We start from the raw sequence: 24,289 nt of genomic DNA on the forward strand, positions 1-24,289 counted from the left end.
GTAGGACATTATGATTAGCTTATCTACGCATTGGTTGTAAACCCTTATGTTACTGAAGTTTGTTCTATTTCAATGTCTGTTATAACACAACGTGCAGTTCGTCTTAGTCTTTTCTCCTTTTCGATGTAATATTGCGGTCAAAGGTTCCATACTGTCATAACATATTTTGTGTGTTATGTTCTGTTTTAAATGCATGCTCTTCAATGGACTTGAAGCTAATATGAAGGTCTCGATGTTTGAAACCAAGGTTTCGACTAGCTTTACATGAGGAATTGCTTATGTTTTCTCCCAAATCTAGGTCACTTGCGATGGGTGGTCCAAGTATTTAGTGTTCATAATGTAACTCCGATTAATTGAATTTTTTTCTCGTGACTGCACGGATGTTTCAATTCTAAGGGTTGAACTTGATTTTCTAATGGAAATGGTCATATACTTGGATGGAGAGTTGTCTGATTGGCACTCATACCACATCTTATATCTATATAGAAAAGGAATAAACTGTTCTCAGACTGATCCCTATGGCACTCCAGATACATTTACTCTGCCTTCACTCTATCTGGCGTTTCACCTTCGACAACCACTATGTGTCTTAATTAATGAAGCCATTTGTTTGTCTTACTTCTTATACATATGGAGATATGGAATACCTTATCAACATCTTCTGAACAATATAGAATAAGCAGGTCTTTTACATTTCCGTTTCCATATTGTGATATTGCAAAAAAAATGTATCAATGCATTACTAGTATATTAAAGTATATATTGTTTTATGCCCCACCTACGATAGTATAAGGGGCATTATATTTTCTGGTCTGTGCGTTCGTCCGTCCCGCTTCAGGTTAAAGTTTTTGGTCAAGGTAGTTTTTGCTGAAGTTGAATTCTAATCAACTTGAAACTTAGTACACATGTTCCCTATGATATGATCTTTCTAATTTTAATGCCAAATTAGAGTTTTGACCCCAATTTCATGGTCCACTGAACATAGAAAATGATAGTGCGAGTGGGGCATCCGTGTACTATGGACACATTCTTGTTTTCTGCATGTTTTATGATGTAACTGGTCACTATATGTGCTATTAATTTACAACATATGCTTTGCTAGTATGTTTAATAGACATTTCTTGTAGGCCTTATTTCCGTTTACAGTTCGCCTACTGTTTTGTATGTTATCTGAGTTCATTGAAATACTTAGGATCGGAGAATAGAAATTTATCTGGCGAATTCTTATGGTATTTGTTTGATGTCATCTGGTCCAATAGCTATGTGTCGAATAAAAAATCATCAAAGATATTAGGCTTATGAGATTTTCTGCCAACTGTTTCACTCCGTTGCTTTTAATTATATTGTTCTGGTGGATACGTCATGAGAATGTTTTTGAGTAGAAATCACTTTAAAAACGAGGCGGAAGATACCATGGGAACATTCAAAACTCATAAATGGGGGGGAGGGGGGGGGGGGACTGACAACGCCATGGCAAAAACGAGACTACGAAAAGTCAAACATGTTCACAAAACACTACTCAGAGAACTAAAGACTGGATAACTGATGGAACTTACAGGGAATAAGACTTAATTTGATCGTTTTGTGATGGATTTGACCCCATATTTACATACAATATACTTATGGACCAATTTCTTATTTCACATTTCTTTTCATGCACTGTTATTACTTTTTCTTGTATCACTTTTCATATGTTTGATGTATGTCCAGAGTCTTATTGTCTGTTTAATCTTTGAAGTTATCATGTTCTCTATATTTCTATTATATTGCCTTGATTTCAAGTTCTTTGAACTATCTGCCTCAGTTTCTCAAAGAGTTTGACATCAGAAGCGTGTTTTGATTTCCTTTTCTTTTTATAAGTTTAATGTATGTTCGGCTTAAAACCCAATGGTACTGACTGGCTACCTGAATCTTCCAAGGTTTATCACTACCTTTGATAGTTCAAACAAAATAGTGCAGTGAAGTGATCATTCTTAAGATCCTATCCAGTCAATGTCATACAATTTATTAATGATATGTTATACTTAGATATTCAAGTTACAATATGATGTGTATTTGAATTGTCATACTTGTCAAGAAAACTTTTCTTTATTGAAAATTACATAAGTAATTCATGGTGTATGAATCTGTTATAAAAATAGACTCAACTACAAATGAACAATCATCAACAAAGGAAGATAACTCCTATTCAATTTTTTTTTTGCCTATATAATTACAATTCAATGTTCTATTTTATATTCACAAAATTGCAAAATGAAAGCAATCTGTACCCTTCAGTGCTTACAAGCATTTTGATTTTAACAGTTAACAAGTAGTTACAGTCTGGGGTTAAATTTTGTTACAAGTCAATTACTTTGTCAAACTACATAGAATTTATGAAACTTTGGCAGAAGCAAACTTTTGAAAATGTTTTAATTTTTTCATTTTCAGTATTTTTCTGATAGATGGACTTAGTTTTTTTACAGTAAACATTTACAGCCAGTCTTGAATACTTTTTTTTTACTTGATAAATTTGTTAACTTTTATGGATTGTTATAAGACTTAGACAGAAGCTAATCTTCAAGACCAAGAAATAGCATCTAAAGAAAAAGTTTGATTCTTTTTTAAATTCTGTCTTTTACTGATGAATGGACTAACATTTTAGTCAACATTACACTTGTACACTGACAGCAGCAATCACAGGCGAGACGAATGGTTTTGCGGAACCCTTTACGATATTTTTAGTTACTGGATTGTCCTGCGTTCTGTCGTCCATAATCTTTCATATTTTGACATTTTGGAAGTATGTGCTGATTTTCACAGCGTTCCATGCCTGCCTTAAGCATATTTCAAAGCTTATTAATGTTTTTTTAATAAATGACATTCATGTTTAGTTTTCACATACATGTCTTCGTCCATACTGTTTCATCTTTCTCTTCCGTACAGTGGAATTTTCTTGATTTACAGTTGTTTGTCAATAGACTGGCCTCCATGTCTGCATACGCAATGCCATGGTATGAAATTCCTTATATGGTGTCTTTTCTCGTCATATATGGAACACTTGCACACATGTTCACCCCCCCCCCCCCCCCCTACCTCAAACGTGCCCGGTCTCCCAAAACGGCATACTTCGCGCAAACGGGTCCTTAAAATCCCAAATCGGCCAAACATGTCTGATTTCACATCCCCAAATGTGTCTAATTAATTGCTTCGCTCAAACGTGTCCGACAATTGTTATTCCCCGAAACGTGTCGACTTCAAAACGCCAGAACTTTTCAGAACTTATAGCGTTAAAATGTCCTCAGTGACGCCAATAACGTCTACGGCAATTCAATAATGGGGGACACGATTGAAAAAGTCGGGTTTCGGTTTGATTCTAATAAAAAGAACAAAGCCGCCATCCAAGGACATAAATGCTGAAGTATTTTGGGCATAATTTCCGGAAATAAAAAAAAAATTACAGAGTTGAAAGAAAAAAGAAAATCCAAACGGTGACCTATAAATATTGAATAGATGGTCAAAGGAGAAACAGAACGAATGATGAAAAAATATTACAATAGTGTTTTTTATAAGAAATCAAGACGAAGTGAAGTCTTAATGTTGGGCACAGAAAATGATTGATCAAAATAAAATTAATAGAGATAATAAAGACAAATCATGAAACAGACCACAGAATAAATTATACCATTTATGAGACGATTCGACACGCTGTTTTTCCCGTCGGACGAGAGATCATTCAAATTGTATTCAGAAATGAAATTAACTGTTCTAGCTGTACTGCCGCCGTGTAAAACCCAAAGACTGTTTTTCCAGATTTGCTTTTGGTTGTGCCACAAAAAGAAAAACAGCAAAGGAAATCGCTGACGTTGTTATAATATTGATGGACCTTTATGGTGCTCCACGTATCTTGCAATCAGATAACGGGGCTGAATTTACAAATAAGGACCTAGAAAATTCATGGCAGACCATACCATCCTCAAAGTCAAGGAAGAGTAGAGCTATTTAACAGGGCGATGACAACTTTTGTCCGTGTAAAAATTAGCACTGTGAAGGTTGAAGAACATTTTTATTACTCATACAACAATATAGTAAATACAATGACAAAGCCATCAACACCTTATCAAAAGTATTTTAAGACCAAATTTTGCTACACCAGTGGAGGAAAAGGTTTGTTATCATAATTTTATTAATGGTTAAATTTTAATTTGGATGAAAATATTATTTCAAAAGTATTTACGTTACATCGCCTTGTTATAACGCCTCGCAATTTACAATTTTTTAGGCTTTGAACAAATAAATTTTATAGTTTGATAAACTGTCTATTTTGTATTTACGTATAAACTTCCCTATATCTTAAAAACATAGAAATCATTTTAAAATTCTTAAACTTTAATGGATGAAGGTGTAACAGGTTAACAATTTATTTCTATAGTTTCCTATTGCAAGAAAAACAATAACAAAATAACCATAGTTAGCTATAAAAGGTCGCGTCATGACAAAATGTAAAACAATTGAAACAAAACAAAAATAAAATAAATGGCTTGATTTATATAACAAAATAATAAATTCGTGTCTATTCCAGATTCCGTATCACGATTTAAATGAAGATGAAAAGTCGTTCTTGAGAAATGCTAATCTTGATGTTGACGACGAAGACGAAACGGAGTGCGAAAATTACCTCAAAATAAGCCCCACGAGAACATATTGGATACAACTGATACAGATGATGACCAGATATCATTCAAAGGTATTTAACTTGTACTATTGCATGAACATGCATTTAATTATTCAAATTTTAACTGATGAGATAGAGCAAAATCAAAAACTTTTTTTTTATTGGTTGGCATAATTTGTAAGCATAAGTTATCAATCTTAATCAAACTTTTTTTCTGCAAACCTTTTGGTTTACTATATTTAATAACTCAATTTACTCATCACCGGACGCTGCGTAGGATTTACTTAATTAATCCTATAGATGATCCTAACCAATACCTAACTCAACTATAGCCTGCATCCTAAACCTTAACCCTAACCTAAGTTAAACCCTAATAGTAAAGTGATTTAGGGTTTCTATCAATCCTTACCCATATAACGCTTTACTAGCCCTAATCTAGTCATAACACATACTTTAGTGAAAATTAGCTTTTAGTTTAAAACACTTATCTTTAATAAACCATAACATAACTCTAACCCAAAACAAAACTTAGCCTAACACTAACCGTATCCTAAATTACAGGAAACCGTAAAGAGAAGTTAAATATCAATAAATTCCGCCAATAATTAGTGAATTATAGATTCAATTGCGGTTACCTTCTCATTATTAACTGTTCCTTATAATCATTAAATTTCAGAAACTTTACAACTAATGGATGAAATTAGCCTGCAACAAGATTGTATTATGGAAGACCAAGCACATAAAGAGAATATAGTATGTACCGCAAGTATTTCTAAAAAAAATATAATTTCTTCCTATAACCAAATTTACTAAAATGGATTTTTCCCCACATTAGTATTTTTTTCTTATTGTTTCCTTAACATAAGCTTTTTCATATTTAAAACATGTTTTATTGGCTTACAAAATTGTTTGATGGTTGTACTTTTATGAGCGCTAAAATTACATTTTCGGTTTGTGACCTATATTACTATAATTTTCAAATTACGCCAATATAAATACGAAATTAAAAAACAATATGTTTTAGTATCCTTGATTTTGAAGCCGAACTGATTTGGTATACTGAATGTATAATACTGTTTTGATACGCCCGTTTACGGGACGTATTATGGTATACAGCTGTCTGTCTGTCTGTCTGTCTGTCTGTCTGTCCGTCCGTCCGTCCGTCCGTCCGTCCGTCTGTCCGTCGTCAACATGTCGGACATTAACTCAAAGACGCTTTAACCAACTTCCATGAAACTTTGGTGAATTGTTTATATCTATTGACGTGAGCTCCCTTTTGATTTTTATAAATTTAGGATTTTACGTTTCCGAGTTATGGGATTAAAAAAGGGGGATTTTCCAGTTTTCGGACAATAACTCAAAAATGCTGTGAGCAGTTTTCATGAAACTTGGTGAATTGTTTATATCTATTTACGTGAGCTCGATTTTGATTTTTATAAATTTTAGATTTAACATTTCTGAGTTTGGGGGGATAGACACGTTTTGAGTGTTACATTATATATCTGAGTTATTCGTCAAAATTATGTTTTGACTTTCTCATGTTTTTATTAGGAAGTGAATATGAAATAAACTTATTCGTACCAAATCTTCGAGATCGTATAAATCTAAAACCTGCAACGTGTTTTATATGTTAATACAACAGTGCAATTATTTGTTTACATTTTACCGGCAAATTTTTTACCCCAAGATGGTACTCAGAATTAAATCCAACGCAACTCCTGATTGGATGATAAGGGTTCGAATTATTTTTCATTTATTTGGTTTTTTATTGTTTGATCTCGACCAACGTGAGGTACAACTTTCTCGTAAACTTAGAATTTCGAATATATTGATAGGTAAACCCCTTTGCCACGTAAGAAGAATAATTGTATTCTATAGTTAAATACGGAAAATGTAGCTGGAACTATCAAGCGGCTCGTTGGTCTAGGGGTATGATTCTCGCTTTGGGTGCGAGAGGTCCCGGGTTCGAATCCCGGACGAGCCCGTTAATTTTTGGAACTGTTTATATGCGTTTGGATTCAATGAAATCGTACTTTTGTATCTGCCATTGACATTCAAAGCAGTTTGGCTCATTAATTGTTCAGCATGTTGTCACGTCACTGATGGGGAAAAGGTCAAACGAAGAGAAAGAGGAGTTGATACTCAATCAAAATTTGCTACATACATTTGTTTTCCGATTATTTAAAATGTTGTCGAAGAATGTTTTATTTTGGTTTGTGCAGGCTATAAAACAACTTACCTTGATATCACCTTGACTTATAAGCAAAGAAGGAAATTGTCCACTGTCGATATCGGATTTAGCTAGCGAACAAGTATCATGCTACATATAGACAGAGGAATCTGCTTTTTCAATTGATTGCGCAGAAGAAAGATAAATGCCTGCAAAGAGAATTTCCGTGACGGTGAACATTAACACGAACACGCACCTGCTGTATGCGCATACCGATGTTATTCATCTTGATTGCACTATCATTTTTAATCGCCGGTTGCTTGAAATATGGAAAACTTCGCACTTACTTCAACTGTTTCCGTAGTGTAGTGGTAATCACGTCCGCTTCACACGCGGAAGGTCCTGGGTTCGAGCCCCAGCGGAAACATAATTTTTGAGTAATCCGGATCATGGTGAACTAGGCTTAATATTGTAGTGCTGAGAAGTAGTACTCATTCAGTGCTCTTTTGCAGCCGACGCATTTAGTTCATGTTTGATTGAACATACACATATAATTAAATCTTCGAGATCGTATACATTAAGAACCTAAATAAAGTTCTTTGTAGCACCGTACTTTTAACAGGTTTCCGTCCTTATTTCAAAGGTAACAAAACAAGAAAGGTCAAATGTATAACACAAGGCCAACGAAAATAGCAACAAGCGATGACATTTCTAAATTTTATAACTATTATTTAAACATTGGTAAGCTATACAGGCTCGTTGGTCTAGGGGTATGATTCTCGCTTAGGGTGCGAGAGGTCCCGGGTTCGAATCCCGGACGAGCCCTATTTTTGTCTCAAATTGTCAACACGTGGCGAATCTCAAAACTGTTTTCAATCCCAGTCGGTGGGATAATCAAAGAAAATACACCGCTAAATTCGAACGTCAAGTATAGAATGCATTAACAATAATCAGCAGGAGAAAAAAGCATACAAGTATACAATGGTTATCGTTTAATTTTCATTTGGTTTTTTATTGTTTGATCTCGACCAACGTGAGGTACAACTTTCTCGTAAACTTAGAATTTCGAATATATTGATAGGTAAACCCCTTTGCCACGTAAGAAGAATAATTGTATTCTATAGTTAAATACGGAAAATGTAGCTGGAACTATCAAGCGGCTCGTTGGTCTAGGGGTATGATTCTCGCTTTGGGTGCGAGAGGTCCCGGGTTCGAATCCCGGACGAGCCCGTTAATTTTTGGAACTGTTTATATGCGTTTGGATTCAATGAAATCGTACTTTTGTATCTGCCATTGACATTCAAAGCAGTTTGGCTCATTAATTGTTCAGCATGTTGTCACGTCACTGATGGGGAAAAGGTCAAACGAAGAGAAAGAGGAGTTGATACTCAATCAAAATTTGCTACATACATTTGTTTTCCGATTATTTAAAATGTTGTCGAAGAATGTTTTATTTTGGTTTGTGCAGGCTATAAAACAACTTACCTTGATATCACCTTGACTTATAAGCAAAGAAGGAAATTGTCCACTGTCGATATCGGATTTAGCTAGCGAACAAGTATCATGCTACATATAGACAGAGGAATCTGCTTTTTCAATTGATTGCGCAGAAGAAAGATAAATGCCTGCAAAGAGAATTTCCGTGACGGTGAACATTAACACGAACACGCACCTGCTGTATGCGCATACCGATGTTATTCATCTTGATTGCACTATCATTTTTAATCGCCGGTTGCTTGAAATATGGAAAACTTCGCACTTACTTCAACTGTTTCCGTAGTGTAGTGGTAATCACGTCCGCTTCACACGCGGAAGGTCCTGGGTTCGAGCCCCAGCGGAAACATAATTTTTGAGTAATCCGGATCATGGTGAACTAGGCTTAATATTGTAGTGCTGAGAAGTAGTACTCATTCAGTGCTCTTTTGCAGCCGACGCATTTAGTTCATGTTTGATTGAACATACACATATAATTAAATCTTCGAGATCGTATACATTAAGAACCTAAATAAAGTTCTTTGTAGCACCGTACTTTTAACAGGTTTCCGTCCTTATTTCAAAGGTAACAAAACAAGAAAGGTCAAATGTATAACACAAGGCCAACGAAAATAGCAACAAGCGATGACATTTCTAAATTTTATAACTATTATTTAAACATTGGTAAGCTATACAGGCTCGTTGGTCTAGGGGTATGATTCTCGCTTAGGGTGCGAGAGGTCCCGGGTTCGAATCCCGGACGAGCCCTATTTTTGTCTCAAATTGTCAACACGTGGCGAATCTCAAAACTGTTTTCAATCCCAGTCGGTGGGATAATCAAAGAAAATACACCGCTAAATTCGAACGTCAAGTATAGAATGCATTAACAATAATCAGCAGGAGAAAAAAGCATACAAGTATACAATGGTTATCGTTTAATTTTCATTTGGTTTTTTATTGTTTGATCTCGACCAACGTGAGGTACAACTTTCTCGTAAACTTAGAATTTCGAATATATTGATAGGTAAACCCCTTTGCCACGTAAGAAGAATAATTGTATTCTATAGTTAAATACGGAAAATGTAGCTGGAACTATCAAGCGGCTCGTTGGTCTAGGGGTATGATTCTCGCTTTGGGTGCGAGAGGTCCCGGGTTCGAATCCCGGACGAGCCCGTTAATTTTTGGAACTGTTTATATGCGTTTGGATTCAATGAAATCGTACTTTTGTATCTGCCATTGACATTCAAAGCAGTTTGGCTCATTAATTGTTCAGCATGTTGTCACGTCACTGATGGGGAAAAGGTCAAACGAAGAGAAAGAGGAGTTGATACTCAATCAAAATTTGCTACATACATTTGTTTTCCGATTATTTAAAATGTTGTCGAAGAATGTTTTATTTTGGTTTGTGCAGGCTATAAAACAACTTACCTTGATATCACCTTGACTTATAAGCAAAGAAGGAAATTGTCCACTGTCGATATCGGATTTAGCTAGCGAACAAGTATCATGCTACATATAGACAGAGGAATCTGCTTTTTCAATTGATTGCGCAGAAGAAAGATAAATGCCTGCAAAGAGAATTTCCGTGACGGTGAACATTAACACGAACACGCACCTGCTGTATGCGCATACCGATGTTATTCATCTTGATTGCACTATCATTTTTAATCGCCGGTTGCTTGAAATATGGAAAACTTCGCACTTACTTCAACTGTTTCCGTAGTGTAGTGGTAATCACGTCCGCTTCACACGCGGAAGGTCCTGGGTTCGAGCCCCAGCGGAAACATAATTTTTGAGTAATCCGGATCATGGTGAACTAGGCTTAATATTGTAGTGCTGAGAAGTAGTACTCATTCAGTGCTCTTTTGCAGCCGACGCATTTAGTTCATGTTTGATTGAACATACACATATAATTAAATCTTCGAGATCGTATACATTAAGAACCTAAATAAAGTTCTTTGTAGCACCGTACTTTTAACAGGTTTCCGTCCTTATTTCAAAGGTAACAAAACAAGAAAGGTCAAATGTATAACACAAGGCCAACGAAAATAGCAACAAGCGATGACATTTCTAAATTTTATAACTATTATTTAAACATTGGTAAGCTATACAGGCTCGTTGGTCTAGGGGTATGATTCTCGCTTAGGGTGCGAGAGGTCCCGGGTTCGAATCCCGGACGAGCCCTATTTTTGTCTCAAATTGTCAACACGTGGCGAATCTCAAAACTGTTTTCAATCCCAGTCGGTGGGATAATCAAAGAAAATACACCGCTAAATTCGAACGTCAAGTATAGAATGCATTAACAATAATCAGCAGGAGAAAAAAGCATACAAGTATACAATGGTTATCGTTTAATTTTCATTTGGTTTTTTATTGTTTGATCTCGACCAACGTGAGGTACAACTTTCTCGTAAACTTAGAATTTCGAATATATTGATAGGTAAACCCCTTTGCCACGTAAGAAGAATAATTGTATTCTATAGTTAAATACGGAAAATGTAGCTGGAACTATCAAGCGGCTCGTTGGTCTAGGGGTATGATTCTCGCTTTGGGTGCGAGAGGTCCCGGGTTCGAATCCCGGACGAGCCCGTTAATTTTTGGAACTGTTTATATGCGTTTGGATTCAATGAAATCGTACTTTTGTATCTGCCATTGACATTCAAAGCAGTTTGGCTCATTAATTGTTCAGCATGTTGTCACGTCACTGATGGGGAAAAGGTCAAACGAAGAGAAAGAGGAGTTGATACTCAATCAAAATTTGCTACATACATTTGTTTTCCGATTATTTAAAATGTTGTCGAAGAATGTTTTATTTTGGTTTGTGCAGGCTATAAAACAACTTACCTTGATATCACCTTGACTTATAAGCAAAGAAGGAAATTGTCCACTGTCGATATCGGATTTAGCTAGCGAACAAGTATCATGCTACATATAGACAGAGGAATCTGCTTTTTCAATTGATTGCGCAGAAGAAAGATAAATGCCTGCAAAGAGAATTTCCGTGACGGTGAACATTAACACGAACACGCACCTGCTGTATGCGCATACCGATGTTATTCATCTTGATTGCACTATCATTTTTAATCGCCGGTTGCTTGAAATATGGAAAACTTCGCACTTACTTCAACTGTTTCCGTAGTGTAGTGGTAATCACGTCCGCTTCACACGCGGAAGGTCCTGGGTTCGAGCCCCAGCGGAAACATAATTTTTGAGTAATCCGGATCATGGTGAACTAGGCTTAATATTGTAGTGCTGAGAAGTAGTACTCATTCAGTGCTCTTTTGCAGCCGACGCATTTAGTTCATGTTTGATTGAACATACACATATAATTAAATCTTCGAGATCGTATACATTAAGAACCTAAATAAAGTTCTTTGTAGCACCGTACTTTTAACAGGTTTCCGTCCTTATTTCAAAGGTAACAAAACAAGAAAGGTCAAATGTATAACACAAGGCCAACGAAAATAGCAACAAGCGATGACATTTCTAAATTTTATAACTATTATTTAAACATTGGTAAGCTATACAGGCTCGTTGGTCTAGGGGTATGATTCTCGCTTAGGGTGCGAGAGGTCCCGGGTTCGAATCCCGGACGAGCCCTATTTTTGTCTCAAATTGTCAACACGTGGCGAATCTCAAAACTGTTTTCAATCCCAGTCGGTGGGATAATCAAAGAAAATACACCGCTAAATTCGAACGTCAAGTATAGAATGCATTAACAATAATCAGCAGGAGAAAAAAGCATACAAGTATACAATGGTTATCGTTTAATTTTCATTTGGTTTTTTATTGTTTGATCTCGACCAACGTGAGGTACAACTTTCTCGTAAACTTAGAATTTCGAATATATTGATAGGTAAACCCCTTTGCCACGTAAGAAGAATAATTGTATTCTATAGTTAAATACGGAAAATGTAGCTGGAACTATCAAGCGGCTCGTTGGTCTAGGGGTATGATTCTCGCTTTGGGTGCGAGAGGTCCCGGGTTCGAATCCCGGACGAGCCCGTTAATTTTTGGAACTGTTTATATGCGTTTGGATTCAATGAAATCGTACTTTTGTATCTGCCATTGACATTCAAAGCAGTTTGGCTCATTAATTGTTCAGCATGTTGTCACGTCACTGATGGGGAAAAGGTCAAACGAAGAGAAAGAGGAGTTGATACTCAATCAAAATTTGCTACATACATTTGTTTTCCGATTATTTAAAATGTTGTCGAAGAATGTTTTATTTTGGTTTGTGCAGGCTATAAAACAACTTACCTTGATATCACCTTGACTTATAAGCAAAGAAGGAAATTGTCCACTGTCGATATCGGATTTAGCTAGCGAACAAGTATCATGCTACATATAGACAGAGGAATCTGCTTTTTCAATTGATTGCGCAGAAGAAAGATAAATGCCTGCAAAGAGAATTTCCGTGACGGTGAACATTAACACGAACACGCACCTGCTGTATGCGCATACCGATGTTATTCATCTTGATTGCACTATCATTTTTAATCGCCGGTTGCTTGAAATATGGAAAACTTCGCACTTACTTCAACTGTTTCCGTAGTGTAGTGGTAATCACGTCCGCTTCACACGCGGAAGGTCCTGGGTTCGAGCCCCAGCGGAAACATAATTTTTGAGTAATCCGGATCATGGTGAACTAGGCTTAATATTGTAGTGCTGAGAAGTAGTACTCATTCAGTGCTCTTTTGCAGCCGACGCATTTAGTTCATGTTTGATTGAACATACACATATAATTAAATCTTCGAGATCGTATACATTAAGAACCTAAATAAAGTTCTTTGTAGCACCGTACTTTTAACAGGTTTCCGTCCTTATTTCAAAGGTAACAAAACAAGAAAGGTCAAATGTATAACACAAGGCCAACGAAAATAGCAACAAGCGATGACATTTCTAAATTTTATAACTATTATTTAAACATTGGTAAGCTATACAGGCTCGTTGGTCTAGGGGTATGATTCTCGCTTAGGGTGCGAGAGGTCCCGGGTTCGAATCCCGGACGAGCCCTATTTTTGTCTCAAATTGTCAACACGTGGCGAATCTCAAAACTGTTTTCAATCCCAGTCGGTGGGATAATCAAAGAAAATACACCGCTAAATTCGAACGTCAAGTATAGAATGCATTAACAATAATCAGCAGGAGAAAAAAGCATACAAGTATACAATGGTTATCGTTTAATTTTCATTTGGTTTTTTATTGTTTGATCTCGACCAACGTGAGGTACAACTTTCTCGTAAACTTAGAATTTCGAATATATTGATAGGTAAACCCCTTTGCCACGTAAGAAGAATAATTGTATTCTATAGTTAAATACGGAAAATGTAGCTGGAACTATCAAGCGGCTCGTTGGTCTAGGGGTATGATTCTCGCTTTGGGTGCGAGAGGTCCCGGGTTCGAATCCCGGACGAGCCCGTTAATTTTTGGAACTGTTTATATGCGTTTGGATTCAATGAAATCGTACTTTTGTATCTGCCATTGACATTCAAAGCAGTTTGGCTCATTAATTGTTCAGCATGTTGTCACGTCACTGATGGGGAAAAGGTCAAACGAAGAGAAAGAGGAGTTGATACTCAATCAAAATTTGCTACATACATTTGTTTTCCGATTATTTAAAATGTTGTCGAAGAATGTTTTATTTTGGTTTGTGCAGGCTATAAAACAACTTACCTTGATATCACCTTGACTTATAAGCAAAGAAGGAAATTGTCCACTGTCGATATCGGATTTAGCTAGCGAACAAGTATCATGCTACATATAGACAGAGGAATCTGCTTTTTCAATTGATTGCGCAGAAGAAAGATAAATGCCTGCAAAGAGAATTTCCGTGACGGTGAACATTAACACGAACACGCACCTGCTGTATGCGCATACCGATGTTATTCATCTTGATTGCACTATCATTTTTAATCGCCGGTTGCTTGAAATATGGAAAACTTCGCACTTACTTCAACTGTTTCCGTAGTGTAGTGGTAATCACGTCCGCTTCACACGCGGAAGGTCCTGGGTTCGAGCCCCAGCGGAAACATAATTTTTGAGTAATCCGGATCATGGTGAACTAGGCTTAATATTGTAGTGCTGAGAAGTAGTACTCATTCAGTGCTCTTTTGCAGCCGACGCATTTAGTTCATGTTTGATTGAACATACACATATAATTAAATCTTCGAGATCGTATACATTAAGAACCTAAATAAAGTTCTTTGTAGCACCGTACTTTTAACAGGTTTCCGTCCTTATTTCAAAGGTAACAAAACAAGAAAGGTCAAATGTATAACACAAGGCCAACGAAAATAGCAACAAGCGATGACATTTCTAAATTTTATAACTATTATTTAAACATTGGTAAGCTATACAGGCTCGTTGGTCTAGGGGTATGATTCTCGCTTAGGGTGCGAGAGGTCCCGGGTTCGAATCCCGGACGAGCCCTATTTTTGTCTCAAATTGTCAACACGTGGCGAATCTCAAAACTGTTTTCAATCCCAGTCGGTGGGATAATCAAAGAAAATACACCGCTAAATTCGAACGTCAAGTATAGAATGCATTAACAATAATCAGCAGGAGAAAAAAGCATACAAGTATACAATGGTTATCGTTTAATTTTCATTTGGTTTTTTATTGTTTGATCTCGACCAACGTGAGGTACAACTTTCTCGTAAACTTAGAATTTCGAATATATTGATAGGTAAACCCCTTTGCCACGTAAGAAGAATAATTGTATTCTATAGTTAAATACGGAAAATGTAGCTGGAACTATCAAGCGGCTCGTTGGTCTAGGGGTATGATTCTCGCTTTGGGTGCGAGAGGTCCCGGGTTCGAATCCCGGACGAGCCCGTTAATTTTTGGAACTGTTTATATGCGTTTGGATTCAATGAAATCGTACTTTTGTATCTGCCATTGACATTCAAAGCAGTTTGGCTCATTAATTGTTCAGCATGTTGTCACGTCACTGATGGGGAAAAGGTCAAACGAAGAGAAAGAGGAGTTGATACTCAATCAAAATTTGCTACATACATTTGTTTTCCGATTATTTAAAATGTTGTCGAAGAATGTTTTATTTTGGTTTGTGCAGGCTATAAAACAACTTACCTTGATATCACCTTGACTTATAAGCAAAGAAGGAAATTGTCCACTGTCGATATCGGATTTAGCTAGCGAACAAGTATCATGCTACATATAGACAGAGGAATCTGCTTTTTCAATTGATTGCGCAGAAGAAAGATAAATGCCTGCAAAGAGAATTTCCGTGACGGTGAACATTAACACGAACACGCACCTGCTGTATGCGCATACCGATGTTATTCATCTTGATTGCACTATCATTTTTAATCGCCGGTTGCTTGAAATATGGAAAACTTCGCACTTACTTCAACTGTTTCCGTAGTGTAGTGGTAATCACGTCCGCTTCACACGCGGAAGGTCCTGGGTTCGAGCCCCAGCGGAAACATAATTTTTGAGTAATCCGGATCATGGTGAACTAGGCTTAATATTGTAGTGCTGAGAAGTAGTACTCATTCAGTGCTCTTTTGCAGCCGACGCATTTAGTTCATGTTTGATTGAACATACACATATAATTAAATCTTCGAGATCGTATACATTAAGAACCTAAATAAAGTTCTTTGTAGCACCGTACTTTTAACAGGTTTCCGTCCTTATTTCAAAGGTAACAAAACAAGAAAGGTCAAATGTATAACACAAGGCCAACGAAAATAGCAACAAGCGATGACATTTCTAAATTTTATAACTATTATTTAAACATTGGTAAGCTATACAGGCTCGTTGGTCTAGGGGTATGATTCTCGCTTAGGGTGCGAGAGGTCCCGGGTTCGAATCCCGGACGAGCCCTATTTTTGTCTCAAATTGTCAACACGTGGCGAATCTCAAAACTGTTTTCAATCCCAGTCGGTGGGATAATCAAAGAAAATACACCGCTAAATTCGAACGTCAAGTATAGAATGCATTAACAATAATCAGCAGGAGAAAAAAGCATACAAGTATACAATGGTTATCGTTTAATTTTCATTTGGTTTTTTATTGTTTGATCTCGACCAACGTGAGGTACAACTTTCTCGTAAACTTAGAATTTCGAATATATTGATAGGTAAACCCCTTTGCCACGTAAGAAGAATAATTGTATTCTATAGTTAAATACGGAAAATGTAGCTGGAACTATCAAGCGGCTCGTTGGTCTAGGGGTATGATTCTCGCTTTGGGTGCGAGAGGTCCCGGGTTCGAATCCCGGACGAGCCCGTTAATTTTTGGAACTGTTTATATGCGTTTGGATTCAATGAAATCGTACTTTTGTATCTGCCATTGACATTCAAAGCAGTTTGGCTCATTAATTGTTCAGCATGTTGTCACGTCACTGATGGGGAAAAGGTCAAACGAAGAGAAAGAGGAGTTGATACTCAATCAAAATTTGCTACATACATTTGTTTTCCGATTATTTAAAATGTTGTCGAAGAATGTTTTATTTTGGTTTGTGCAGGCTATAAAACAACTTACCTTGATATCACCTTGACTTATAAGCAAAGAAGGAAATTGTCCACTGTCGATATCGGATTTAGCTAGCGAACAAGTATCATGCTACATATAGACAGAGGAATCTGCTTTTTCAATTGATTGCGCAGAAGAAAGATAAATGCCTGCAAAGAGAATTTCCGTGACGGTGAACATTAACACGAACACGCACCTGCTGTATGCGCATACCGATGTTATTCATCTTGATTGCACTATCATTTTTAATCGCCGGTTGCTTGAAATATGGAAAACTTCGCACTTACTTCAACTGTTTCCGTAGTGTAGTGGTAATCACGTCCGCTTCACACGCGGAAGGTCCTGGGTTCGAGCCCCAGCGGAAACATAATTTTTGAGTAATCCGGATCATGGTGAACTAGGCTTAATATTGTAGTGCTGAGAAGTAGTACTCATTCAGTGCTCTTTTGCAGCCGACGCATTTAGTTCATGTTTGATTGAACATACACATATAATTAAATCTTCGAGATCGTATACATTAAGAACCTAAATAAAGTTCTTTGTAGCACCGTACTTTTAACAGGTTTCCGTCCTTATTTCAAAGGTAACAAAACAAGAAAGGTCAAATGTATAACACAAGGCCAACGAAAATAGCAACAAGCGATGACATTTCTAAATTTTATAACTATTATTTAAACATTGGTAAGCTATACAGGCTCGTTGGTCTAGGGGTATGATTCTCGCTTAGGGTGCGAGAGGTCCCGGGTTCGAATCCCGGACGAGCCCTATTTTTGTCTCAAATTGTCAACACGTGGCGAATCTCAAAACTGTTTTCAATCCCAGTCGGTGGGATAATCAAAGAAAATACACCGCTAAATTCGAACGTCAAGTATAGAATGCATTAACAATAATCAGCAGGAGAAAAAAGCATACAAGTATACAATGGTTATCGTTTAATTTTCATTTGGTTTTTTATTGTTTGATCTCGACCAACGTGAGGTACAACTTTCTCGTAAACTTAGAATTTCGAATATATTGATAGGTAAACCCCTTTGCCACGTAAGAAGAATAATTGTATTCTATAGTTAAATACGGAAAATGTAGCTGGAACTATCAAGCGGCTCGTTGGTCTAGGGGTATGATTCTCGCTTTGGGTGCGAGAGGTCCCGGGTTCGAATCCCGGACGAGCCCGTTAATTTTTGGAACTGTTTATATGCGTTTGGATTCAATGAAATCGTACTTTTGTATCTGCCATTGACATTCAAAGCAGTTTGGCTCATTAATTGTTCAGCATGTTGTCACGTCACTGATGGGGAAAAGGTCAAACGAAGAGAAAGAGGAGTTGATACTCAATCAAAATTTGCTACATACATTTGTTTTCCGATTATTTAAAATGTTGTCGAAGAATGTTTTATTTTGGTTTGTGCAGGCTATAAAACAACTTACCTTGATATCACCTTGACTTATAAGCAAAGAAGGAAATTGTCCACTGTCGATATCGGATTTAGCTAGCGAACAAGTATCATGCTACATATAGACAGAGGAATCTGCTTTTTCAATTGATTGCGCAGAAGAAAGATAAATGCCTGCAAAGAGAATTTCCGTGACGGTGAACATTAACACGAACACGCACCTGCTGTATGCGCATACCGATGTTATTCATCTTGATTGCACTATCATTTTTAATCGCCGGTTGCTTGAAATATGGAAAACTTCGCACTTACTTCAACTGTTTCCGTAGTGTAGTGGTAATCACGTCCGCTTCACACGCGGAAGGTCCTGGGTTCGAGCCCCAGCGGAAACATAATTTTTGAGTAATCCGGATCATGGTGAACTAGGCTTAATATTGTAGTGCTGAGAAGTAGTACTCATTCAGTGCTCTTTTGCAGCCGACGCATTTAGTTCATGTTTGATTGAACATACACATATAATTAAATCTTCGAGATCGTATACATTAAGAACCTAAATAAAGTTCTTTGTAGCACCGTACTTTTAACAGGTTTCCGTCCTTATTTCAAAGGTAACAAAACAAGAAAGGTCAAATGTATAACACAAGGCCAACGAAAATAGCAACAAGCGATGACATTTCTAAATTTTATAACTATTATTTAAACATTGGTAAGCTATACAGGCTCGTTGGTCTAGGGGTATGATTCTCGCTTAGGGTGGAGAGGTCCCGGGTTCGAATCCCGGACGAGCCCTATTTTTGTCTCAAATTGTCAACACGTGGCGAATCTCAAAACTGTTTTCAATCCCAGTCGGTGGGATAATCAAAGAAAATACACCGCTAAATTCGAACGTCAAGTATAGAATGCATTAACAATAATCAGCAGGAGAAAAAAGCATACAAGTATACAATGGTTATCGTTTAATTTTCATTTGGTTTTTTATTGTTTGATCTCGACCAACGTGAGGTACAACTTTCTCGTAAACTTAGAATTTCGAATATATTGATAGGTAAACCCCTTTGCCACGTAAGAAGAATAATTGTATTCTATAGTTAAATACGGAAAATGTAGCTGGAACTATCAAGCGGCTCGTTGGTCTAGGGGTATGATTCTCGCTTTGGGTGCGAGAGGTCCCGGGTTCGAATCCCGGACGAGCCCGTTAATTTTTGGAACTGTTTATATGCGTTTGGATTCAATGAAATCGTACTTTTGTATCTGCCATTGACATTCAAAGCAGTTTGGCTCATTAATTGTTCAGCATGTTGTCACGTCACTGATGGGGAAAAGGTCAAACGAAGAGAAAGAGGAGTTGATACTCAATCAAAATTTGCTACATACATTTGTTTTCCGATTATTTAAAATGTTGTCGAAGAATGTTTTATTTTGGTTTGTGCAGGCTATAAAACAACTTACCTTGATATCACCTTGACTTATAAGCAAAGAAGGAAATTGTCCACTGTCGATATCGGATTTAGCTAGCGAACAAGTATCATGCTACATATAGACAGAGGAATCTGCTTTTTCAATTGATTGCGCAGAAGAAAGATAAATGCCTGCAAAGAGAATTTCCGTGACGGTGAACATTAACACGAACACGCACCTGCTGTATGCGCATACCGATGTTATTCATCTTGATTGCACTATCATTTTTAATCGCCGGTTGCTTGAAATATGGAAAACTTCGCACTTACTTCAACTGTTTCCGTAGTGTAGTGGTAATCACGTCCGCTTCACACGCGGAAGGTCCTGGGTTCGAGCCCCAGCGGAAACATAATTTTTGAGTAATCCGGATCATGGTGAACTAGGCTTAATATTGTAGTGCTGAGAAGTAGTACTCATTCAGTGCTCTTTTGCAGCCGACGCATTTAGTTCATGTTTGATTGAACATACACATATAATTAAATCTTCGAGATCGTATACATTAAGAACCTAAATAAAGTTCTTTGTAGCACCGTACTTTTAACAGGTTTCCGTCCTTATTTCAAAGGTAACAAAACAAGAAAGGTCAAATGTATAACACAAGGCCAACGAAAATAGCAACAAGCGATGACATTTCTAAATTTTATAACTATTATTTAAACATTGGTAAGCTATACAGGCTCGTTGGTCTAGGGGTATGATTCTCGCTTAGGGTGCGAGAGGTCCCGGGTTCGAATCCCGGACGAGCCCTATTTTTGTCTCAAATTGTCAACACGTGGCGAATCTCAAAACTGTTTTCAATCCCAGTCGGTGGGATAATCAAAGAAAATACACCGCTAAATTCGAACGTCAAGTATAGAATGCATTAACAATAATCAGCAGGAGAAAAAAGCATACAAGTATACAATGGTTATCGTTTAATTTTCATTTGGTTTTTTATTGTTTGATCTCGACCAACGTGAGGTACAACTTCTCGTAAACTTAGAATTTCGAATATATTGATAGGTAAACCCCTTTGCCACGTAAGAAGAATAATTGTATTCTATAGTTAAATACGGAAAATGTAGCTGGAACTATCAAGCGGCTCGTTGGTCTAGGGGTATGATTCTCGCTTTGGGTGCGAGAGGTCCCGGGTTCGAATCCCGGACGAGCCCGTTAATTTTTGGAACTGTTTATATGCGTTTGGATTCAATGAAATCGTACTTTTGTATCTGCCATTGACATTCAAAGCAGTTTGGCTCATTAATTGTTCAGCATGTTGTCACGTCACTGATGGGGAAAAGGTCAAACGAAGAGAAAGAGGAGTTGATACTCAATCAAAATTTGCTACATACATTTGTTTTCCGATTATTTAAAATGTTGTCGAAGAATGTTTTATTTTGGTTTGTGCAGGCTATAAAACAACTTACCTTGATATCACCTTGACTTATAAGCAAAGAAGGAAATTGTCCACTGTCGATATCGGATTTAGCTAGCGAACAAGTATCATGCTACATATAGACAGAGGAATCTGCTTTTTCAATTGATTGCGCAGAAGAAAGATAAATGCCTGCAAAGAGAATTTCCGTGACGGTGAACATTAACACGAACACGCACCTGCTGTATGCGCATACCGATGTTATTCATCTTGATTGCACTATCATTTTTAATCGCCGGTTGCTTGAAATATGGAAAACTTCGCACTTACTTCAACTGTTTCCGTAGTGTAGTGGTAATCACGTCCGCTTCACACGCGGAAGGTCCTGGGTTCGAGCCCCAGCGGAAACATAATTTTTGAGTAATCCGGATCATGGTGAACTAGGCTTAATATTGTAGTGCTGAGAAGTAGTACTCATTCAGTGCTCTTTTGCAGCCGACGCATTTAGTTCATGTTTGATTGAACATACACATATAATTAAATCTTCGAGATCGTATACATTAAGAACCTAAATAAAGTTCTTTGTAGCACCGTACTTTTAACAGGTTTCCGTCCTTATTTCAAAGGTAACAAAACAAGAAAGGTCAAATGTATAACACAAGGCCAACGAAAATAGCAACAAGCGATGACATTTCTAAATTTTATAACTATTATTTAAACATTGGTAAGCTATACAGGCTCGTTGGTCTAGGGGTATGATTCTCGCTTAGGGTGCGAGAGGTCCCGGGTTCGAATCCCGGACGAGCCCTATTTTTGTCTCAAATTGTCAACACGTGGCGAATCTCAAAACTGTTTTCAATCCCAGTCGGTGGGATAATCAAAGAAAATACACCGCTAAATTCGAACGTCAAGTATAGAATGCATTAACAATAATCAGCAGGAGAAAAAAGCATACAAGTATACAATGGTTATCGTTTAATTTTCATTTGGTTTTTTATTGTTTGATCTCGACCAACGTGAGGTACAACTTTCTCGTAAACTTAGAATTTCGAATATATTGATAGGTAAACCCCTTTGCCACGTAAGAAGAATAATTGTATTCTATAGTTAAATACGGAAAATGTAGCTGGAACTATCAAGCGGCTCGTTGGTCTAGGGGTATGATTCTCGCTTTGGGTGCGAGAGGTCCCGGGTTCGAATCCCGGACGAGCCCGTTAATTTTTGGAACTGTTTATATGCGTTTGGATTCAATGAAATCGTACTTTTGTATCTGCCATTGACATTCAAAGCAGTTTGGCTCATTAATTGTTCAGCATGTTGTCACGTCACTGATGGGGAAAAGGTCAAACGAAGAGAAAGAGGAGTTGATACTCAATCAAAATTTGCTACATACATTTGTTTTCCGATTATTTAAAATGTTGTCGAAGAATGTTTTATTTTGGTTTGTGCAGGCTATAAAACAACTTACCTTGATATCACCTTGACTTATAAGCAAAGAAGGAAATTGTCCACTGTCGATATCGGATTTAGCTAGCGAACAAGTATCATGCTACATATAGACAGAGGAATCTGCTTTTTCAATTGATTGCGCAGAAGAAAGATAAATGCCTGCAAAGAGAATTTCCGTGACGGTGAACATTAACACGAACACGCACCTGCTGTATGCGCATACCGATGTTATTCATCTTGATTGCACTATCATTTTTAATCGCCGGTTGCTTGAAATATGGAAAACTTCGCACTTACTTCAACTGTTTCCGTAGTGTAGTGGTAATCACGTCCGCTTCACACGCGGAAGGTCCTGGGTTCGAGCCCCAGCGGAAACATAATTTTTGAGTAATCCGGATCATGGTGAACTAGGCTTAATATTGTAGTGCTGAGAAGTAGTACTCATTCAGTGCTCTTTTGCAGCCGACGCATTTAGTTCATGTTTGATTGAACATACACATATAATTAAATCTTCGAGATCGTATACATTAAGAACCTAAATAAAGTTCTTTGTAGCACCGTACTTTTAACAGGTTTCCGTCCTTATTTCAAAGGTAACAAAACAAGAAAGGTCAAATGTATAACACAAGGCCAACGAAAATAGCAACAAGCGATGACATTTCTAAATTTTATAACTATTATTTAAACATTGGTAAGCTATACAGGCTCGTTGGTCTAGGGGTATGATTCTCGCTTAGGGTGCGAGAGGTCCCGGGTTCGAATCCCGGACGAGCCCTATTTTTGTCTCAAATTGTCAACACGTGGCGAATCTCAAAACTGTTTTCAATCCCAGTCGGTGGGATAATCAAAGAAAATACACCGCTAAATTCGAACGTCAAGTATAGAATGCATTAACAATAATCAGCAGGAGAAAAAAGCATACAAGTATACAATGGTTATCGTTTAATTTTCATTTGGTTTTTTATTGTTTGATCTCGACCAACGTGAGGTACAACTTTCTCGTAAACTTAGAATTTCGAATATATTGATAGGTAAACCCCTTTGCCACGTAAGAAGAATAATTGTATTCTATAGTTAAATACGGAAAATGTAGCTGGAACTATCAAGCGGCTCGTTGGTCTAGGGGTATGATTCTCGCTTTGGGTGCGAGAGGTCCCGGGTTCGAATCCCGGACGAGCCCGTTAATTTTTGGAACTGTTTATATGCGTTTGGATTCAATGAAATCGTACTTTTGTATCTGCCATTGACATTCAAAGCAGTTTGGCTCATTAATTGTTCAGCATGTTGTCACGTCACTGATGGGGAAAAGGTCAAACGAAGAGAAAGAGGAGTTGATACTCAATCAAAATTTGCTACATACATTTGTTTTCCGATTATTTAAAATGTTGTCGAAGAATGTTTTATTTTGGTTTGTGCAGGCTATAAAACAACTTACCTTGATATCACCTTGACTTATAAGCAAAGAAGGAAATTGTCCACTGTCGATATCGGATTTAGCTAGCGAACAAGTATCATGCTACATATAGACAGAGGAATCTGCTTTTTCAATTGATTGCGCAGAAGAAAGATAAATGCCTGCAAAGAGAATTTCCGTGACGGTGAACATTAACACGAACACGCACCTGCTGTATGCGCATACCGATGTTATTCATCTTGATTGCACTATCATTTTTAATCGCCGGTTGCTTGAAATATGGAAACTTCGCACTTACTTCAACTGTTTCCGTAGTGTAGTGGTAATCACGTCCGCTTCACACGCGGAAGGTCCTGGGTTCGAGCCCCAGCGGAAACATAATTTTTGAGTAATCCGGATCATGGTGAACTAGGCTTAATATTGTAGT

The 24,289-nt window shown here is 37.3% G+C and overlaps 37 non-coding genes across 37 annotated transcripts; all 37 read left to right on the forward strand.

Moving 5' to 3' along the window:
* The first annotated feature begins 6,566 nt into the window (after nt 1-6,566).
* Nucleotides 6,567-6,638, forward strand: Trnap-ugg (transfer RNA proline (anticodon UGG)). Its single transcript has one exon. It is a non-coding gene; the product is annotated as a tRNA-Pro (tRNA).
* A 540-nt stretch (nt 6,639-7,178) lies between these two features.
* Trnav-cac (transfer RNA valine (anticodon CAC)) lies at nt 7,179-7,251 on the forward strand. Its single transcript has one exon. It is a non-coding gene; the product is annotated as a tRNA-Val (tRNA).
* Nucleotides 7,252-7,577: 326 nt separating this feature from the next.
* On the forward strand, nt 7,578-7,649 carry Trnap-agg (transfer RNA proline (anticodon AGG)). Its single transcript has one exon. It is a non-coding gene; the product is annotated as a tRNA-Pro (tRNA).
* A 333-nt stretch (nt 7,650-7,982) lies between these two features.
* Nucleotides 7,983-8,054, forward strand: Trnap-ugg (transfer RNA proline (anticodon UGG)). The gene has a single exon. It is a non-coding gene; the product is annotated as a tRNA-Pro (tRNA).
* Nucleotides 8,055-8,594: 540 nt separating this feature from the next.
* On the forward strand, nt 8,595-8,667 carry Trnav-cac (transfer RNA valine (anticodon CAC)). The gene has a single exon. It is a non-coding gene; the product is annotated as a tRNA-Val (tRNA).
* Nucleotides 8,668-8,993: 326 nt separating this feature from the next.
* On the forward strand, nt 8,994-9,065 carry Trnap-agg (transfer RNA proline (anticodon AGG)). Its single transcript has one exon. It is a non-coding gene; the product is annotated as a tRNA-Pro (tRNA).
* A 333-nt stretch (nt 9,066-9,398) lies between these two features.
* On the forward strand, nt 9,399-9,470 carry Trnap-ugg (transfer RNA proline (anticodon UGG)). Its single transcript has one exon. It is a non-coding gene; the product is annotated as a tRNA-Pro (tRNA).
* A 540-nt stretch (nt 9,471-10,010) lies between these two features.
* On the forward strand, nt 10,011-10,083 carry Trnav-cac (transfer RNA valine (anticodon CAC)). The gene has a single exon. It is a non-coding gene; the product is annotated as a tRNA-Val (tRNA).
* A 326-nt stretch (nt 10,084-10,409) lies between these two features.
* Nucleotides 10,410-10,481, forward strand: Trnap-agg (transfer RNA proline (anticodon AGG)). The gene has a single exon. It is a non-coding gene; the product is annotated as a tRNA-Pro (tRNA).
* Nucleotides 10,482-10,814: 333 nt separating this feature from the next.
* Trnap-ugg (transfer RNA proline (anticodon UGG)) lies at nt 10,815-10,886 on the forward strand. The gene has a single exon. It is a non-coding gene; the product is annotated as a tRNA-Pro (tRNA).
* A 540-nt stretch (nt 10,887-11,426) lies between these two features.
* Trnav-cac (transfer RNA valine (anticodon CAC)) lies at nt 11,427-11,499 on the forward strand. The gene has a single exon. It is a non-coding gene; the product is annotated as a tRNA-Val (tRNA).
* A 326-nt stretch (nt 11,500-11,825) lies between these two features.
* On the forward strand, nt 11,826-11,897 carry Trnap-agg (transfer RNA proline (anticodon AGG)). Its single transcript has one exon. It is a non-coding gene; the product is annotated as a tRNA-Pro (tRNA).
* Nucleotides 11,898-12,230: 333 nt separating this feature from the next.
* Nucleotides 12,231-12,302, forward strand: Trnap-ugg (transfer RNA proline (anticodon UGG)). Its single transcript has one exon. It is a non-coding gene; the product is annotated as a tRNA-Pro (tRNA).
* Nucleotides 12,303-12,842: 540 nt separating this feature from the next.
* Trnav-cac (transfer RNA valine (anticodon CAC)) lies at nt 12,843-12,915 on the forward strand. Its single transcript has one exon. It is a non-coding gene; the product is annotated as a tRNA-Val (tRNA).
* A 326-nt stretch (nt 12,916-13,241) lies between these two features.
* On the forward strand, nt 13,242-13,313 carry Trnap-agg (transfer RNA proline (anticodon AGG)). The gene has a single exon. It is a non-coding gene; the product is annotated as a tRNA-Pro (tRNA).
* A 333-nt stretch (nt 13,314-13,646) lies between these two features.
* Trnap-ugg (transfer RNA proline (anticodon UGG)) lies at nt 13,647-13,718 on the forward strand. The gene has a single exon. It is a non-coding gene; the product is annotated as a tRNA-Pro (tRNA).
* Nucleotides 13,719-14,258: 540 nt separating this feature from the next.
* On the forward strand, nt 14,259-14,331 carry Trnav-cac (transfer RNA valine (anticodon CAC)). Its single transcript has one exon. It is a non-coding gene; the product is annotated as a tRNA-Val (tRNA).
* A 326-nt stretch (nt 14,332-14,657) lies between these two features.
* Trnap-agg (transfer RNA proline (anticodon AGG)) lies at nt 14,658-14,729 on the forward strand. The gene has a single exon. It is a non-coding gene; the product is annotated as a tRNA-Pro (tRNA).
* Nucleotides 14,730-15,062: 333 nt separating this feature from the next.
* Trnap-ugg (transfer RNA proline (anticodon UGG)) lies at nt 15,063-15,134 on the forward strand. The gene has a single exon. It is a non-coding gene; the product is annotated as a tRNA-Pro (tRNA).
* Nucleotides 15,135-15,674: 540 nt separating this feature from the next.
* Nucleotides 15,675-15,747, forward strand: Trnav-cac (transfer RNA valine (anticodon CAC)). The gene has a single exon. It is a non-coding gene; the product is annotated as a tRNA-Val (tRNA).
* Nucleotides 15,748-16,073: 326 nt separating this feature from the next.
* Trnap-agg (transfer RNA proline (anticodon AGG)) lies at nt 16,074-16,145 on the forward strand. Its single transcript has one exon. It is a non-coding gene; the product is annotated as a tRNA-Pro (tRNA).
* A 333-nt stretch (nt 16,146-16,478) lies between these two features.
* On the forward strand, nt 16,479-16,550 carry Trnap-ugg (transfer RNA proline (anticodon UGG)). Its single transcript has one exon. It is a non-coding gene; the product is annotated as a tRNA-Pro (tRNA).
* Nucleotides 16,551-17,090: 540 nt separating this feature from the next.
* Trnav-cac (transfer RNA valine (anticodon CAC)) lies at nt 17,091-17,163 on the forward strand. The gene has a single exon. It is a non-coding gene; the product is annotated as a tRNA-Val (tRNA).
* Nucleotides 17,164-17,489: 326 nt separating this feature from the next.
* On the forward strand, nt 17,490-17,561 carry Trnap-agg (transfer RNA proline (anticodon AGG)). Its single transcript has one exon. It is a non-coding gene; the product is annotated as a tRNA-Pro (tRNA).
* Nucleotides 17,562-17,894: 333 nt separating this feature from the next.
* Trnap-ugg (transfer RNA proline (anticodon UGG)) lies at nt 17,895-17,966 on the forward strand. Its single transcript has one exon. It is a non-coding gene; the product is annotated as a tRNA-Pro (tRNA).
* Nucleotides 17,967-18,506: 540 nt separating this feature from the next.
* On the forward strand, nt 18,507-18,579 carry Trnav-cac (transfer RNA valine (anticodon CAC)). The gene has a single exon. It is a non-coding gene; the product is annotated as a tRNA-Val (tRNA).
* Nucleotides 18,580-19,309: 730 nt separating this feature from the next.
* Nucleotides 19,310-19,381, forward strand: Trnap-ugg (transfer RNA proline (anticodon UGG)). Its single transcript has one exon. It is a non-coding gene; the product is annotated as a tRNA-Pro (tRNA).
* A 540-nt stretch (nt 19,382-19,921) lies between these two features.
* Trnav-cac (transfer RNA valine (anticodon CAC)) lies at nt 19,922-19,994 on the forward strand. The gene has a single exon. It is a non-coding gene; the product is annotated as a tRNA-Val (tRNA).
* A 326-nt stretch (nt 19,995-20,320) lies between these two features.
* Nucleotides 20,321-20,392, forward strand: Trnap-agg (transfer RNA proline (anticodon AGG)). Its single transcript has one exon. It is a non-coding gene; the product is annotated as a tRNA-Pro (tRNA).
* Nucleotides 20,393-20,724: 332 nt separating this feature from the next.
* Trnap-ugg (transfer RNA proline (anticodon UGG)) lies at nt 20,725-20,796 on the forward strand. Its single transcript has one exon. It is a non-coding gene; the product is annotated as a tRNA-Pro (tRNA).
* Nucleotides 20,797-21,336: 540 nt separating this feature from the next.
* Nucleotides 21,337-21,409, forward strand: Trnav-cac (transfer RNA valine (anticodon CAC)). Its single transcript has one exon. It is a non-coding gene; the product is annotated as a tRNA-Val (tRNA).
* Nucleotides 21,410-21,735: 326 nt separating this feature from the next.
* Trnap-agg (transfer RNA proline (anticodon AGG)) lies at nt 21,736-21,807 on the forward strand. Its single transcript has one exon. It is a non-coding gene; the product is annotated as a tRNA-Pro (tRNA).
* A 333-nt stretch (nt 21,808-22,140) lies between these two features.
* On the forward strand, nt 22,141-22,212 carry Trnap-ugg (transfer RNA proline (anticodon UGG)). The gene has a single exon. It is a non-coding gene; the product is annotated as a tRNA-Pro (tRNA).
* A 540-nt stretch (nt 22,213-22,752) lies between these two features.
* On the forward strand, nt 22,753-22,825 carry Trnav-cac (transfer RNA valine (anticodon CAC)). The gene has a single exon. It is a non-coding gene; the product is annotated as a tRNA-Val (tRNA).
* A 326-nt stretch (nt 22,826-23,151) lies between these two features.
* On the forward strand, nt 23,152-23,223 carry Trnap-agg (transfer RNA proline (anticodon AGG)). Its single transcript has one exon. It is a non-coding gene; the product is annotated as a tRNA-Pro (tRNA).
* A 333-nt stretch (nt 23,224-23,556) lies between these two features.
* On the forward strand, nt 23,557-23,628 carry Trnap-ugg (transfer RNA proline (anticodon UGG)). The gene has a single exon. It is a non-coding gene; the product is annotated as a tRNA-Pro (tRNA).
* Nucleotides 23,629-24,167: 539 nt separating this feature from the next.
* Nucleotides 24,168-24,240, forward strand: Trnav-cac (transfer RNA valine (anticodon CAC)). The gene has a single exon. It is a non-coding gene; the product is annotated as a tRNA-Val (tRNA).
* The last annotated feature ends 49 nt before the right edge of the window (nt 24,241-24,289 follow it).

Source organism: Mytilus californianus, unplaced genomic scaffold (genome assembly GCF_021869535.1).
Source record: "Mytilus californianus isolate M0D057914Y unplaced genomic scaffold, xbMytCali1.0.p SCAF_19, whole genome shotgun sequence".
NCBI lineage: Eukaryota > Metazoa > Mollusca > Bivalvia > Mytilida > Mytilidae > Mytilus > Mytilus californianus.